General features: G+C 33.9%; 1 pseudogene; it reads right to left on the bottom strand.

The window, feature by feature from the left end:
* Positions 1 to 2033: 2033 nt before the first annotated feature.
* On the bottom strand, positions 2034 to 9589 carry LOC125199760 (annotated as a pseudogene).
* Positions 9590 to 13749: the final 4160 nt, after the last annotated feature.

Genomic DNA, 13749 nt, shown 5'->3' with positions numbered 1-13749 from the left:
ACATGGTCTAAAGAGAGAGTAGAGTAGGTGATGGAATAAAATAAGAGTGTTTGGATGTTTTATTTTGTTAAAAAAGGAAATGACTCAACTTAGTTGGAACATCCAAAAAAAATACGACTCAAGCTTAATTGGACGCTAAAGGAATACTATATTACAGCATTTTGGGTAATACATACAAACATGTATTAGCTACTTTTATTAAGCTATAACTAAAAATTACTACTCCCTACTATGTTTTTCTATTTTTTATCAGCCACAAAATTTATTTACTGTTTTATTTCTCTCTCAAAATTAAGACTTTAACAGTATTTTAATTATATTTTCTCTATTTCTCTTATACTTTATAAAATTATAAATTTATAAATTTTGCATTACTGCATATTATTCGTGAACAAAAAGACTAATAATAGTTGACGAAATGAATTAGTAATAATTAAAAAGTAAAAAGCAAGCCTGCCGAATTTTGTTATTTTTATGACCATTAAACCTTTTAAGAAAATATTCATTATATAGAAAAGGAAGCCCATATGAAGATGACTAATAAACCTATTATATAAACAATTACAAAAACAGATTTTTTTATTAAACTCTCACTTATATATTCGACTTATGACAATAATGTAAATGTGTAATATGATGTATTATTAAGGTCATATAAGAGTGATAACTCATTTAGGAATGGAAATCTATGAACAAAAATGTCATTTTTGTTAATGGATTTCCATTCTTGGATGACTTAATTTGAATGATAAGATACAACTGATAAAATAATCCATTTTAATAAAATACTTATTTTTTTTGTATGATTATGTTTATGATAGTTAACTAGATCCACTCTTACTCACTTATTTGATTATCCTTCAATTTTGTAATACTCCTCCATCCTAGCCTAAGTGAAACATTTCTATTTTGGCAGGAATTTAGATAGTGGTGTTTAGAGAATTAAATTGCAAATAGTAAAGTAAGAGAGAATAAAAGAAGAAAGAGTGAGCTAATAAAGTAAAAGAGAATAAAATAAGAGAGATAGAAGAATAATGTGAGAAAGAAGTGAATTAATTATCACCAAAACTAGAAAGCGCTCACTTAGGTTGGAAAAAAAAAAATGAATACGTCGAGTTAGGCGAGAGGAGGAGTACAATTTTTAAAAAATTGCTCTCTCAGCAATTATTATTAATCTAATTTGTCCACAATTTATACATTTTTACATAATATAAAAAATAAATATTTTTTTTCTAATTGTTTGCATTTTAATCATATTCTTTCATTTTGAGTAAAGGTCGAAATGTGGTCCTAACATATGGTCAGTTTTATCATTTTGGTCCATAACATTATCTTTTTTATTATTTGGTCACTCACAAATAAACTCGGACCCGAATCAGGTCATCACTTAACATAACCGTTTATCTTATGCCACATAATCAATCAATTTGAAAGAGAAAAACTAAATAATTCATTTACGTGTTTGATAAGTTAGTAATACAAGATAGAGAATTATATATGGACATTTCTAATTGTTTGATATCAATGTTAAGCTTACCTCAAAGCCCAATATAAGACAAGTGCTCTATCTAACCTTAACAAAATTATAATATTAACCATGTTTATGCATCTCATCAATTTGTCAGTTAAGCCATGTTATTTAATATACAATACAAATTTAGATAATTTCTTTTCTATCAACAACAATGGAAAAAAATCTATCTTTCTATCTTGACATGAAACCCGCATTTTATCTTGTTTTACGTATCTTTTCATATCTCATCATTTTTATCAAACAAGGAAAGCGCTGTTGAGTGGACTCTTCAACTTCCTAAACCCTACTGTACACTATCATCTAGTCCACTAAAGTGAATTCTTATATATAGACAACTATGAGAATCCATGTCATAACACAAAACATGATAATTTCATTATCAAATCTTACATGGACAACTATGAGAAAACATGGAAATCGTCACAACATAAACAAGGTAGTTTCATTTTTTTACTGAAAGTTACCCCCAACCCCCTCCCTCTCTTTTTCCCCTATTTATTACGGTGGTCTTGAACCCAAGAATTTCAGCCCCAGGCATTAATAACTCTAAAAACCTCTCTTCTCCCAGTAGTTTGTATCAGGGGTCAATTGGATAGAGATCAGCAGCAGAAGTTGAAGAACCACTCAACGGCGCTTCCTCGGGAGACCCTCATCATTAAATGTACCCATTTCCACTTCATCGGGTCTCGTCTTATCAACTGAGATGCTCGACTTAGACACGAACTCTGGAACGCCATCTTTCCCCTCGAAAGCTCACTACAGATGACATGCTTGGCCTTTCTGCAGCTGCGACATTCGTGCAAATGAGTGCCACATTGATGCTCTAACGATCTCTTCCTCATTGAAGCTCGACTCTAATCTCGGGTCAACTAGCTCCAACAAGTTCCCACTCGCCTTCAAGGAATTAGCCTGAGTGAAGAAAAAAGAGCGTATATGTTGAAAGGGAGGAACCATGCACATACAGAATTTGTATTCCTTTGTAGTATAAAGAAAAATGAGTAAAATGTTACCCAATCAAGAAGATAAAAGCTATCCTCCTTAGACCTGCCACCACTGATGCTGTTGCTCCTCCCACCGACAATTTCCAAAACAACGACTCCGAAGCTGTAGACGTCCGCTTTATCTGTCAAATATCCCCGCATTGCATATTCGGGCCATGTATCCACTGATAATCATACATGGCATATAAGTTCTGGTTTTGTATTGAATAGTTAAAGCAGAAAACGTGTACTGATTGATCAATTGATTGCTTACTAAGTTCCAGCAATGCGCGTGCTTATGTGGGTATCGCCTTCTGCATCCAGTTTCGCGAGCCCAAAATCAGAAATTTTAGGGATTAGGTTCTTACAAGAAGCACATTAGTAGCCTTGATATCGCGATGGACAATTTTCAGCCTTGATTCCTCGTGGAGGTAAGCCAAACCTCTTGCTATACCAATGCAGATATTGCGCCTCATTGGCCAGTCCAAATGCAATTGCTGCTCTTTTGGCCCTGCAAACATATATATAGCTTTTATGCCTGAGTACAAAACTATATTAACATGGCCATTTTATCTTCTATCCGTAAGTTAGAATTGTTGTAGAGCTCACCAAATAGTGCACGGGCAAGGCTGTTGTTTTCAAAATACTCATACACAAGCAACAACTGGTTGCTTTCAATGCAACATCCATACAGCTTAACAAGATTGGTATGTTGTAAAGCAGAAATCAGACCTAATTCATTCACAAATCGCGGTTCCCTTGAGCTGATTTGGAAGAAAGCTGCTTCACAGCAATGTCTTTACCATCTAATAAAACACCCTTTAAAAAAGAGAGAACGGTAAACATAACAAAGATTAGAAATAAAGAGTAAGGCTAATGAAAAAGACGTTGTTCATTTATGTTACCTTGAATACTGGACCAAACCACCTTCACCGATCTTATTAGTGGGATCGAGTTGTTTGTGGCAGCTTTGATTTGCCTAAGGGTAAATGATCCAGTGTGAAGGACTAAACCCTTCAAATCTGAGAATGGAATCAAATAAGTCATGAGAACATGAAACTATTGCAAACCAGAATGTAAAGTACATGAAAAATTCTTTACTACAAAATAGTAGATGTCATTTGAGAGAATGAGAAAAATATGGTTATATCCAGTAGAGTAATTACCATCGTTTGTCGAATCTTTACGTGTAAGGCAACCCTTCCACCAGAGAACGCCTAGAACCAAAATGACTGCAAAAAGAACTGCTATGACTATACCAGCTATAGCACCTCCAGAAATACTGCTTCCACCTTCTGACAATGACAAAGACAGGAGCGTAAAGTCTGAACAGATTTGAGATTGGGATAGGTCATATGAAGTGAAAACATGGTCAATATGTTGCTTATATGTAATCGGTAAGGCCAAAAACTCAAATAAATTTTACTACATAGAAGAATTCATGCTTGGAAACATAATAGCTTATGTCGTACTATGAAAATCTACATGTGATGTGTAGATATGTTTCCAAACTCTACTGGCTTCAATGAAGAGATCAAAAATTTCCGAGCATTGTAAATACTGAATACACTACTGGATAGAATAATAAACAACTTACTAGGATCGACTGATATGGCTGAAATGAGAGGACCATAGACTCCCATACCAGGAATGCTACGTGTACCCTTTCCAGCCCAATAGAAGCAATGTCCAAGGTATTATCAGTAACAACCGCAGTAAAGGTTTTGTGATTGGCTTATTCACTCCTCCTGCTTCAAGTTCAATGTTGAAATCCTTCAGCACCCGCTTCCCTGAATAGTTTGATATCAGAACTATCAGGTATTTGATAGTAACTTTTCGGAAACCAAATATTACAAGCAAAGAATCCACGGTAAGTGGTTATTCTTTCCGTACATTTCGTATAGATAGAGCCTCTAGGATGTGGTGGAGTTCAGATAAGTACCTGAATGTAGACATCAAATATACGCTTCCGAGGCTGCTATACTTTCTGTCATCAGTAAACATGATCTCGAAAGTGAAGGTTTACTGTGTAGCTTCCATTAAAACAAACAAAATCCGTAGTAGGTCAGCGAGAGGAGAAAGGCGTGCATCCGTGTACAGCTTCTGGTTCAGTCCGGAAATAACCGAGGTGTTTTGAATGGTGTAGGAGTCTCTGTTGATACCGTCATCCAAGAAGTGACCAGTGCTGCTGAATCCCCAGTTGGTCCTACTCTGAAGAAATTAGCCCCACCCAAATCTGTATCATCGTCATAGCTAGATCCTTTATCGTCCGCTTCTTGTCTTCCTCCACAGTTTATGCGTAGAGAGTTATACTCTTAAGACAAACAAGAGATTAACCTTTTTAAATACTATCAAAAAAAATAACTGTTTAAATTGCACCAACACATAAATAAACAGTTTAGATCTGAATCTTAAATAAATGATTGAGTTATCACTTACGCTCTCACAACTGCTTCTTAAGCAGGAAACAGCCCCACTGCCATGACAATATTGACAACATGTCAGATTCATCAGGTGCAAAACGCAAACAGGAAAAAGATCTAGAAACTAACTTGGTCTTTCCTTTCGAGCTGGCAAACAAGTTTCTGGAAAGAATACATCATATTGAAGTAAGATTAGCAATCCAATAAAAGTTTCCACGTAAACATAAGTGTTACGAATCTCACAGGCTACGCTGCTGACACTCTGCTGGCAAATTTCCAGAAGTGAGATTGTTGTAAGATAAGTCACTGCATCAAAATTTGAGACCTTTTCAAACAAATTTGTTTGAACACCATTGTTTAACACAATGACAAGTAGGCATCCAGTTAAAGAGAAGCATGAAGAAGAGCAAGGCTGGGAGTCTAACATGTTGTCCCCGGCTTTCAGCATCCAAGCTGGCAATGGCCCACTTAGGAATTCCAGTTAAATAGCTGCAAGATGAGCATCTTCAATGAGCAATGAATAGTATTTTTATGCTGTTGGAAAAGGAAAAAGATCGATGAAAAGTAATTTTGTACCCTACAGAAATGAGATGTACAGCTGAACAAAGTCATACATAGTAAGGTAGTGGGTAAAATCAACATATATTCAGAGTAAACATCAAAGTAGCTCCTCTGACTGTGCTGAAATATTAAGACAATTAGTTAAATTGAATCGAGTCGCATCATTTTGTTCGTTGGAGCTTCAATGCCCCTGTATGCAACATTTTGTTTAAGGTTGCTCATTTAGCAATTTTATCAATTCGAAATCATGACCAGTAAATACACCAGAAATTGTTGTAGATCGAAAATCTTACATGTAGTTTGCCTTTGATAGGCCAAAGCTCTCGGGAAATGGTCCTGTTAATTTGTTGAAACTTAGATCCCTGCACAACATAAAAAATTTATTCTGTTACTCCCTTAGAATCATTACAGTGCTTCTATAAATATATGTATGACAGAGTAAGTTTTACTTACAAGATTTGAAGTGTCGTGATATTTCCAATAGACTCTGGCAATGTCCCGACAATGTTGCAACTTCTCAATATACTGCATAACAATATCCAACGACTCATATAAATGCAGTGAAATACAATCGACATAGCAATGCCAAACATCACACTCACAGTGTCTTTATCGTTTTCAATGGACTAAGAGATGGTAAACTTGAATCGTTCCCATTCAAATCACTGATTCTCCTGTACATTTGGAATCACATGAATGCAAGTAATCATAAGAGTGCTTCTCAATTTCTATCTATTTTTTTTATGAATTGAGTAAATAAAATGAAATGTCAAAGAGCCAGATAATAGTATATCATAATTCATACTTACAGATCAGTCAAATTGGTCAAGGAAGCAATACCAGAAGGGATCGCCGCTAGACCGCTAGCCTCAATCCCTCTGAAATCAAAAGGGAAAGTCTATCAAGAGCTAATCAGTAAATAGATGGACATCAATGTATATGTTTATCAAATCTTACAATATCCCCATATTTGTCCAGTTCTGGATAAAATTAGGTATGCTTCCAACGAAGTTGTTATCACTAACACGACTGCATCGAAACAGCATTTATATATGTTAAACATTGAAGAACTGGTAACACTTTTCATGAAATCGCTAAAATAAAAATGAAAGAAACTTACAAGTCCATCAAAGTGGTCAGTTTTGCTAGACTTCTGGGCAATTCTCCAGTTAGATTGTTCGAGGTAAATACTCTTTATATGATAGTAAAAAGCAGAGAACCATAAATCAGTAATCTATGACAAACCACCTAAATACGAAGGCGGGAGGGCCTTACAGTCTTTGTATTTGAGGAAAATTCCCAAACTCGGGAGGTATAGTTCCAGACAAATGATTGTAATCCAAAACCCTACAAATTTTGAAGAGGGGAAAGAGCATCAGAAAACACTCTATCATCAAATAAATCACAAAATTGACAGAGGGAAATGCTACAGTTGTTGAAGCGTGGTGATGTTGGCGAGCTCTTTTGGTAACGAACCAGTTACACGGTTTCCAAAAGAGAACTGCATATATAACAGACATCAGTCGAAAAAAGCCAGCTCCTGTTTACAAATCTCGATTCAATTGATTATTAGAACATCCAACATTACATACACACATTGATTATCCCCTCCTACAAATTGAGCTATTACTTTGCATCATCAAACTATTGTCTACTAGTTATTGAGCCAACTCCTACTTACAAAATCTCGATTCAATTGATTATCAGAACATCCATACATATTGCATACATGTATTTGAGTGAATGCTGTGTGTGTGTGTGTGCGCGCGCGCGCAGAGAGAGATAGAGATAGAGAGAGGCCGTACATGATTACAAGCTTCATGGTACCCCATTCTGGAGGGATGGTGCCGTTGAGGTAGTTCCAAGTGAGATCACTATTAAAGATGAATTGAAACTTTTAATGATAAATATATAAATATAATTTTGAATCCAAATACTCACTCCGTCCATCAATAAGTGTATTTTCTCATTTTTGTCCATCACCAATAAATATCTCATTTATTTTTTACTATTTTAGTAATGGACTCTACATTCCACTAATTTTATTTCACTCACCACTAACATTTTTTCTCACTTTATACTATACTTCATACGTTCACAAAAAATAGACAAGATTATGAATGACAAGGGGTTTTAAATTTTTAATATATAATTGGTAAAGTAATAGAAAGATAAGAAAAAGTAGAGAGATGAAAGAAAAAGATAGTGGATTGTAGAGTCCACATTTAGAATAATATGTAAGATTAGTATTGGTTGAAAACTTTCCATTTTTAGATTTAGTCTAATTTTTGGTGGACAACGCAAAATGGTAAAACTAGTCAATTTTTTGTGGACGGATGGAGTATTTCTTAAAACCCGTGTCGGTTAAAATTGGTTTTATATTGGTGGAATATTTTCAAAAGAAATTAATTTGAATTTGTGAAGAAAAGTGAATGAAAAATAAATACTCCTTCCATGCTAATAGAGTCATTTTTCTGTTTTGGAAAGTTTCAAAATAATTGAGTCATTTCTAGGAGTGGGAATATGGATATCGGGTATTGGATTTACCATACCCGACTGATATCCCTGGATTTGGATACCCAATATCCAATTTTATGGATTGGGTATGGGATTGATATTGAAATATAAGATAAATCGGGTATTGGATAACCTGAATGGGTATCGGGTATTACCCGAATATCCAATTTATTATTTAAAGCATATTTTAAATTAGGTTTAGCCATTTTGCATTAAATATAATCTTATACTTTAAAATGAAAGTGATCCATTTTTTTAATTTTATACTACAAAATAAATGAAACATTAAAGATATTAGTCAATTTAGATATTTCTATTAATATATAAAATTTAATTTTTTATTAATTATTGACACATGTATAGAGTCGGGTATTTGGATACCCGATACGTCGGATATGGATACCCGAGGCAAAAGATAGTTGATATAATATGAAGTAGTACATATTAACAAAACAAACTATATCCCACATTGAAAAAGTAAAGGCAAAAGATTGTAAAAGATGACTATAAAATAAGCTTTTCATCCCACATTGAAAAATGAAAGAACAATCTTGTGGAATACATCTATAAAGAAAGACACAAATGTTTTTTTAAGCTAGTTTTTATAAATTCATAGGCCCATTACAAGTACGGGTTAATATGAAATGAAAGTTTAGTGTAAATTTTATTTTAAATTGATTTTTAAAAATTTTTAAAAATAAAAAAATTTACGACCGGTTCCCGATTTCTGGTCCAACCGGCCGGTTCACCCGGTCCAAAACGGTTCAATACTCCACCGGTTTTATATGGTGAATTGGATCGGAGAGGTACGGTTCGCGGCCGGACCGGTCCGACCAGCCGATCCAAACCGGTTTTTAAAACACTAATTAAAAGTAAAGAAATAGGGACATTTAATAAAAACTGAAAGGAGAATTATTTGGGTCAGCCTATTGGTGGATAGTAGACTTGTCTGGACTGAAATATTAAATTTTATCTACTTATAAATTTCAAAATTTATCCTAAATATCCATGTTTCATGTTAATTGAGCTTAAAGTCAAGGACAAAATTTATGTATACTAGTACTCCTCCGTTCCCTAATAGATGTCACACTTTCTTTTTTAGTTTGTTCTATAAAAAATGCCACATTTTCTTTTTGGAAATTCCCTCTCACATTAAGATAAATATATTATTTTTTCTTTCCAATTAAGACACAAAACAACATCTCCTAAAATCTCGTATCAATCTCCAAGTGTGTCATCTATTATGGGACGGAGGGAGTACTAATTTTTAATTTCATGGGTTACGTAATGCAATACTAATATACTCTATCCGTTTCATAAAAATAAACATTTTTAGAATGATATGGCTTTAATGCACAATTAATTAAGTATGAGAGAAATATAACACGTGCACGTGAAGAGCCACGTGCTCGGGCTCGTGCGTGTGGAACAAGCATGTCGGTCGGTGAAGGCGGCCCCACTCAACAGTGCTTTTCCACCCACCATCTAATAATGCTTACATCTCTTGAAGGAGCGGAGTCTGACGAATTCGCGGGGCGCGATCCATTAAGATTTTGGGCCTTTAGAACTCGCATTTTGTTCGGCAAAAGTACCATTAATCTACTCCTTATATAATAATATTGGTTTAAATATTAATAATTGTGAACAAATTCAAAGATCATATTTTTTTCTAATTGATATTTATAGAACAAACCAGGATTTGACCATATAGTACTGTTCTTTTTTGTCTAATTGACGGAATAAAACAAAAAACAAAAAACTTACATGCTTATGACATGACAAGTAGTGTTATTGTCAAATGTGCAATTGCAAGTGACTGCATTCTCATGGCCATTAGTCGAATTCTGGGTCGCCCAACCTGATGACCCGCTGCATGGATTCACGTTGAAATCCCAATCCACTTTCCCTAACCTCCTTGCTATCACCCTTAATGATTCCACTGCCAAAATTTGAAAACCAAAACACATAATCAACAAGTTTTCACCAAAAATATTATAGCGACGCTAGATACCATAGAATTGAGGGTGTGGATTTGGAATTGTAGCCTTTATTTCTAATTCAATTGTTTGGTATAAAAAAAATATTTGAATTTGAAATTGATTTTCTATTCCAAATTCTCTTAATTTTACAATTTTAATTCTAAAACTAAAGTAAATATCCGGAATTTCAAATAATTGAAAAATGGGCATTTCTCATACACAAATTGCACACAACCCGTATACATACTCTGCACACACATGACACACAATACATACACTTGCTCGACAATAATAAAAAGATACATAATGTATATAAATAAAATTTAAAAATATATTTAATTAAAAACTAATGTCAAATTTTGATAAATTTCTTTACCTATCTAACAAATAATTTGGAATTAGAAAATTATTCTACAACATTTTTTAATGTTATCAAACAAAGAATTCATAAACGAATTAGAATATTATAACTTAAAATTCCGTTAAATAGAATTATTCTAACACAATTTCAATTTCATCATATCAAACACACTATCACCAAAATAATCAATAATAGAGATTTATATATGTACAAATGTATCAACCTTCATAAGGAGGCAAAACCGCTGCTCGAGAAACCAAGCTCACAAACCAAATCAACGCAATAAATCTCCAAAAATATGACATTAAGCCTCCAAAAATGAAGAAGTAGAAACTAGAAAGAAGAGATGTGGTAGAAGATGAGCAAGTGAAGAGAAAAATTTAGTTCGCCAGTTTTAAAGAAATAAACGTATATATACAGTAGTAGACGACTTGTAGAAATAAAATTTATGGTCAACTATTATTTTAACTATCTTAAAGTGAAGCAACTATTATGGTGGTGCGCTTTAATATATTCTATTTTTCTCTATTTCTTTTTTTCTTTCTGACATTATCATGTTAGGGCATCCACAGCGGTTCACAAAACCGTCTCTATCTCGTCTTGGAGAGACGAGACGGATAAGAGACGCGCTGTGGATGCATCCCGTCCCCATCCCGTCTCTATCTCGTCCCACGTCTCTTAGTGAAGGGGCTCCGCGAGCGAGACGCCACGCGCTGGGCGACGTGGCGAGCTCCGGTCGTGCGTGACGCCCACTCGCCGTCTGCGAGTGGGCGTCGTTTATATCCGTTAAAATTGATTTTTTTAAAATTTTTTTTTTAAAAATCAGAAAAATTTAAATTTTTTTAAAAATATATAAAAAAAATTCAAAAATTATACTAGCCATTTATAGCCGTTTATAGCCGTTTTTTACAAATTTTTAATTTTTTTTATATTTTTTTAAAGCCCCAAATCACTTCTATAAATACCAAATCATTCCCACAAATTATCCACCATAAAAAACTCTCTATTCTCACTCAAACACACTACATTCTTCATCTCAAAACATTTTTCTTCTCCCAAATTTAATCAATTCATGGATCCATTTGAGCTAATGCGTCAACTAATGGAACAATCGCTTTGCCTCCATTTTTTTAATGGTGTGTATTTTTATTTTTTAGGATTTTAATTATGTGTGTTTTTATTTTTTAGGATTTTAATTATGTAATTTTTTTTATTTTTAGGATTTTAAATTGTAATTTTATTTTATTTAATGAAGTGTGTTTTTTATTAATTGGATTTGTTGAAAATAAAAATGAAAAATGCAATTGAATGAATAGTTAAGAGATGAGATGGTTAAGAGATGGATTGATGTGGGTGTTATCTCTTAGTTAAGAGATGGAGTGAAAAGACATGGGGCCCATGAATAGTGAAGAGATGAGACGGTTAAGAGACGGATAAGAGACACTGCTGTGGATGGCCTTACCGCCACGCTTGCGAGTCATTGTTGTCACCGTTCTGAACTCGCTTTCCGTGCAGCCATTCATTTATGTCATTCAGCGACGAGATTTAGATCAACTTCGTCAAGTAATGACTTGTTTTCTAAATCTAGAAAGTGTTTGGTAACCATTGGTGACAAATTCAAGTAACGAAACTCTTTGGTCGGAAATGACCGACTGAAGAAGGTCCTAACCAACTCTATCAAATGTGCGCACACCCACAGCGGAACCAATCGGTTAGAACCGAACCGGCCGAATTCCCGCCCTAAAATTGTATACCAAAGTAATTAAGTAGCTCTAGACTTTTTCTAGCTCATGTTTTTACCATAGGAAAACGAGAGAAAAGACGTTTCCTGTCATTGAACATGAAACATAATTACGCACTTGTGTTGTCGGTAACTATAGTGTTAACACAATGCTTTTTGTTGAGTCATATGATAATGATCTCTTTCAACTTGTTCAAATTCTTATTAGCACTTATTAAGGTTGGTCCACCTTCAATTTTCGGAAAGGAAAAAGAAAAGCGTCGACTCAAAGTCTACTCTGGTCTTGTCATTTTTTAATTAATATTAATGTTTTAATTTTAATTTTATCTTAATTTCAAAAAATGTAAACGATGAGACCTTTTGATTTATAGCCACAAAAATTGTACTACCTCCGTTCCATAGTAGTAGAGTCATTTTTCAATTTTGGATCGTTCCATAATAGTAGAGTCATTTCCTTTTTTCGTAAAAGTCAACATATTTTTTCACACCTACTTTATTTCTCTTACTTTATTCTCTCTACATCTCTCTACCTTTTTCATTTCCTACTTTATTCTTCATTTACTTAACTCACCTAACACAATTTTTTCTTAATCTCCATGCCGGAAAAAAATTTCTCCACTACTATGGCTCGGAGGGAGTATTTCTTGATCTTAGAGCTTTTTGACGGAGCGCTGTCCAAAAGAAACGAGATTCGAATGGGATGATAGAAATATACAATATGAACTCATGACAAATTCAAAAAAATTACTACAAATTTACTTTTTTATTTAACAATTTATATAAACAATTTTAAAATGTGAGTACGGGAGGAGAGTACTAGTATACTAAAATCTAAAGCATTTATGAGTTTGCAAATTATTTACTCCACCTTATGAAATTCAAAACATATCTATACATAAAAAGGAAGCCTAGTAACAATGAGAGAAAAATCTAACCCAGCTTTATACAACTAAATCAATTCAAATCTTATATACAACCATGAGAAAATATCAGTATGTCACAACACAAAAAATGCAAATTCATTGATCACATCTTCAAGCAAAATTCAGCAAGATAGTTTCATTTTATAGTAAAAGATTATACTATAAACTAACTCACACCACTCAATGTACCCATTTCCACTTCACCGGCCGGTCTCGTCTTATAATTTAAGATGCAGATGCTTGTCTCGAAAGCCAATTTTGGAACGCCATCTTTCCCTCGAGCATGCTCACTACACAGCTGACATACTTGGCCTTTCTGTTGCAATTGAAACATAAAATAAATATAACAATATCCTATATCGGATACAAGGACGGAACCGAACTTGAAATGAGCGGTGCTGAAATTTAATGACAAATACGGTAGGATGCGCGATGTTCCTAGAATCTACTGTAGCGCTTGTCTTCTCTAGTGGTCCATAGTGGATTAGTGGTGTATCTAACTATCTAAGATTTTCGATTTGCAAATTCAAAGAAAATATTACTCCATACAAATATACTACTCCATCCGTCCTATAAGAATATGCATTTTTCAATTTTGAAAATTATTTTTTCTATAATAAGATGAGACTCATTCACCACTAACAATACTTTAATTACTTTTTCTCTACATCTCTCTTATTTTACCTCTTCTCGCATTAAAACTCGTGTCGAACCCAAAGTGCATATCCTA

The sequence above is a fragment of the Salvia hispanica genome, unplaced genomic scaffold (assembly GCF_023119035.1).
Source record: "Salvia hispanica cultivar TCC Black 2014 unplaced genomic scaffold, UniMelb_Shisp_WGS_1.0 HiC_scaffold_660, whole genome shotgun sequence".
Classification (NCBI taxonomy): Eukaryota; Viridiplantae; Streptophyta; class Magnoliopsida; order Lamiales; family Lamiaceae; genus Salvia; species Salvia hispanica.
This window is presented reverse-complemented; position numbering and strand designations above follow the sequence as displayed.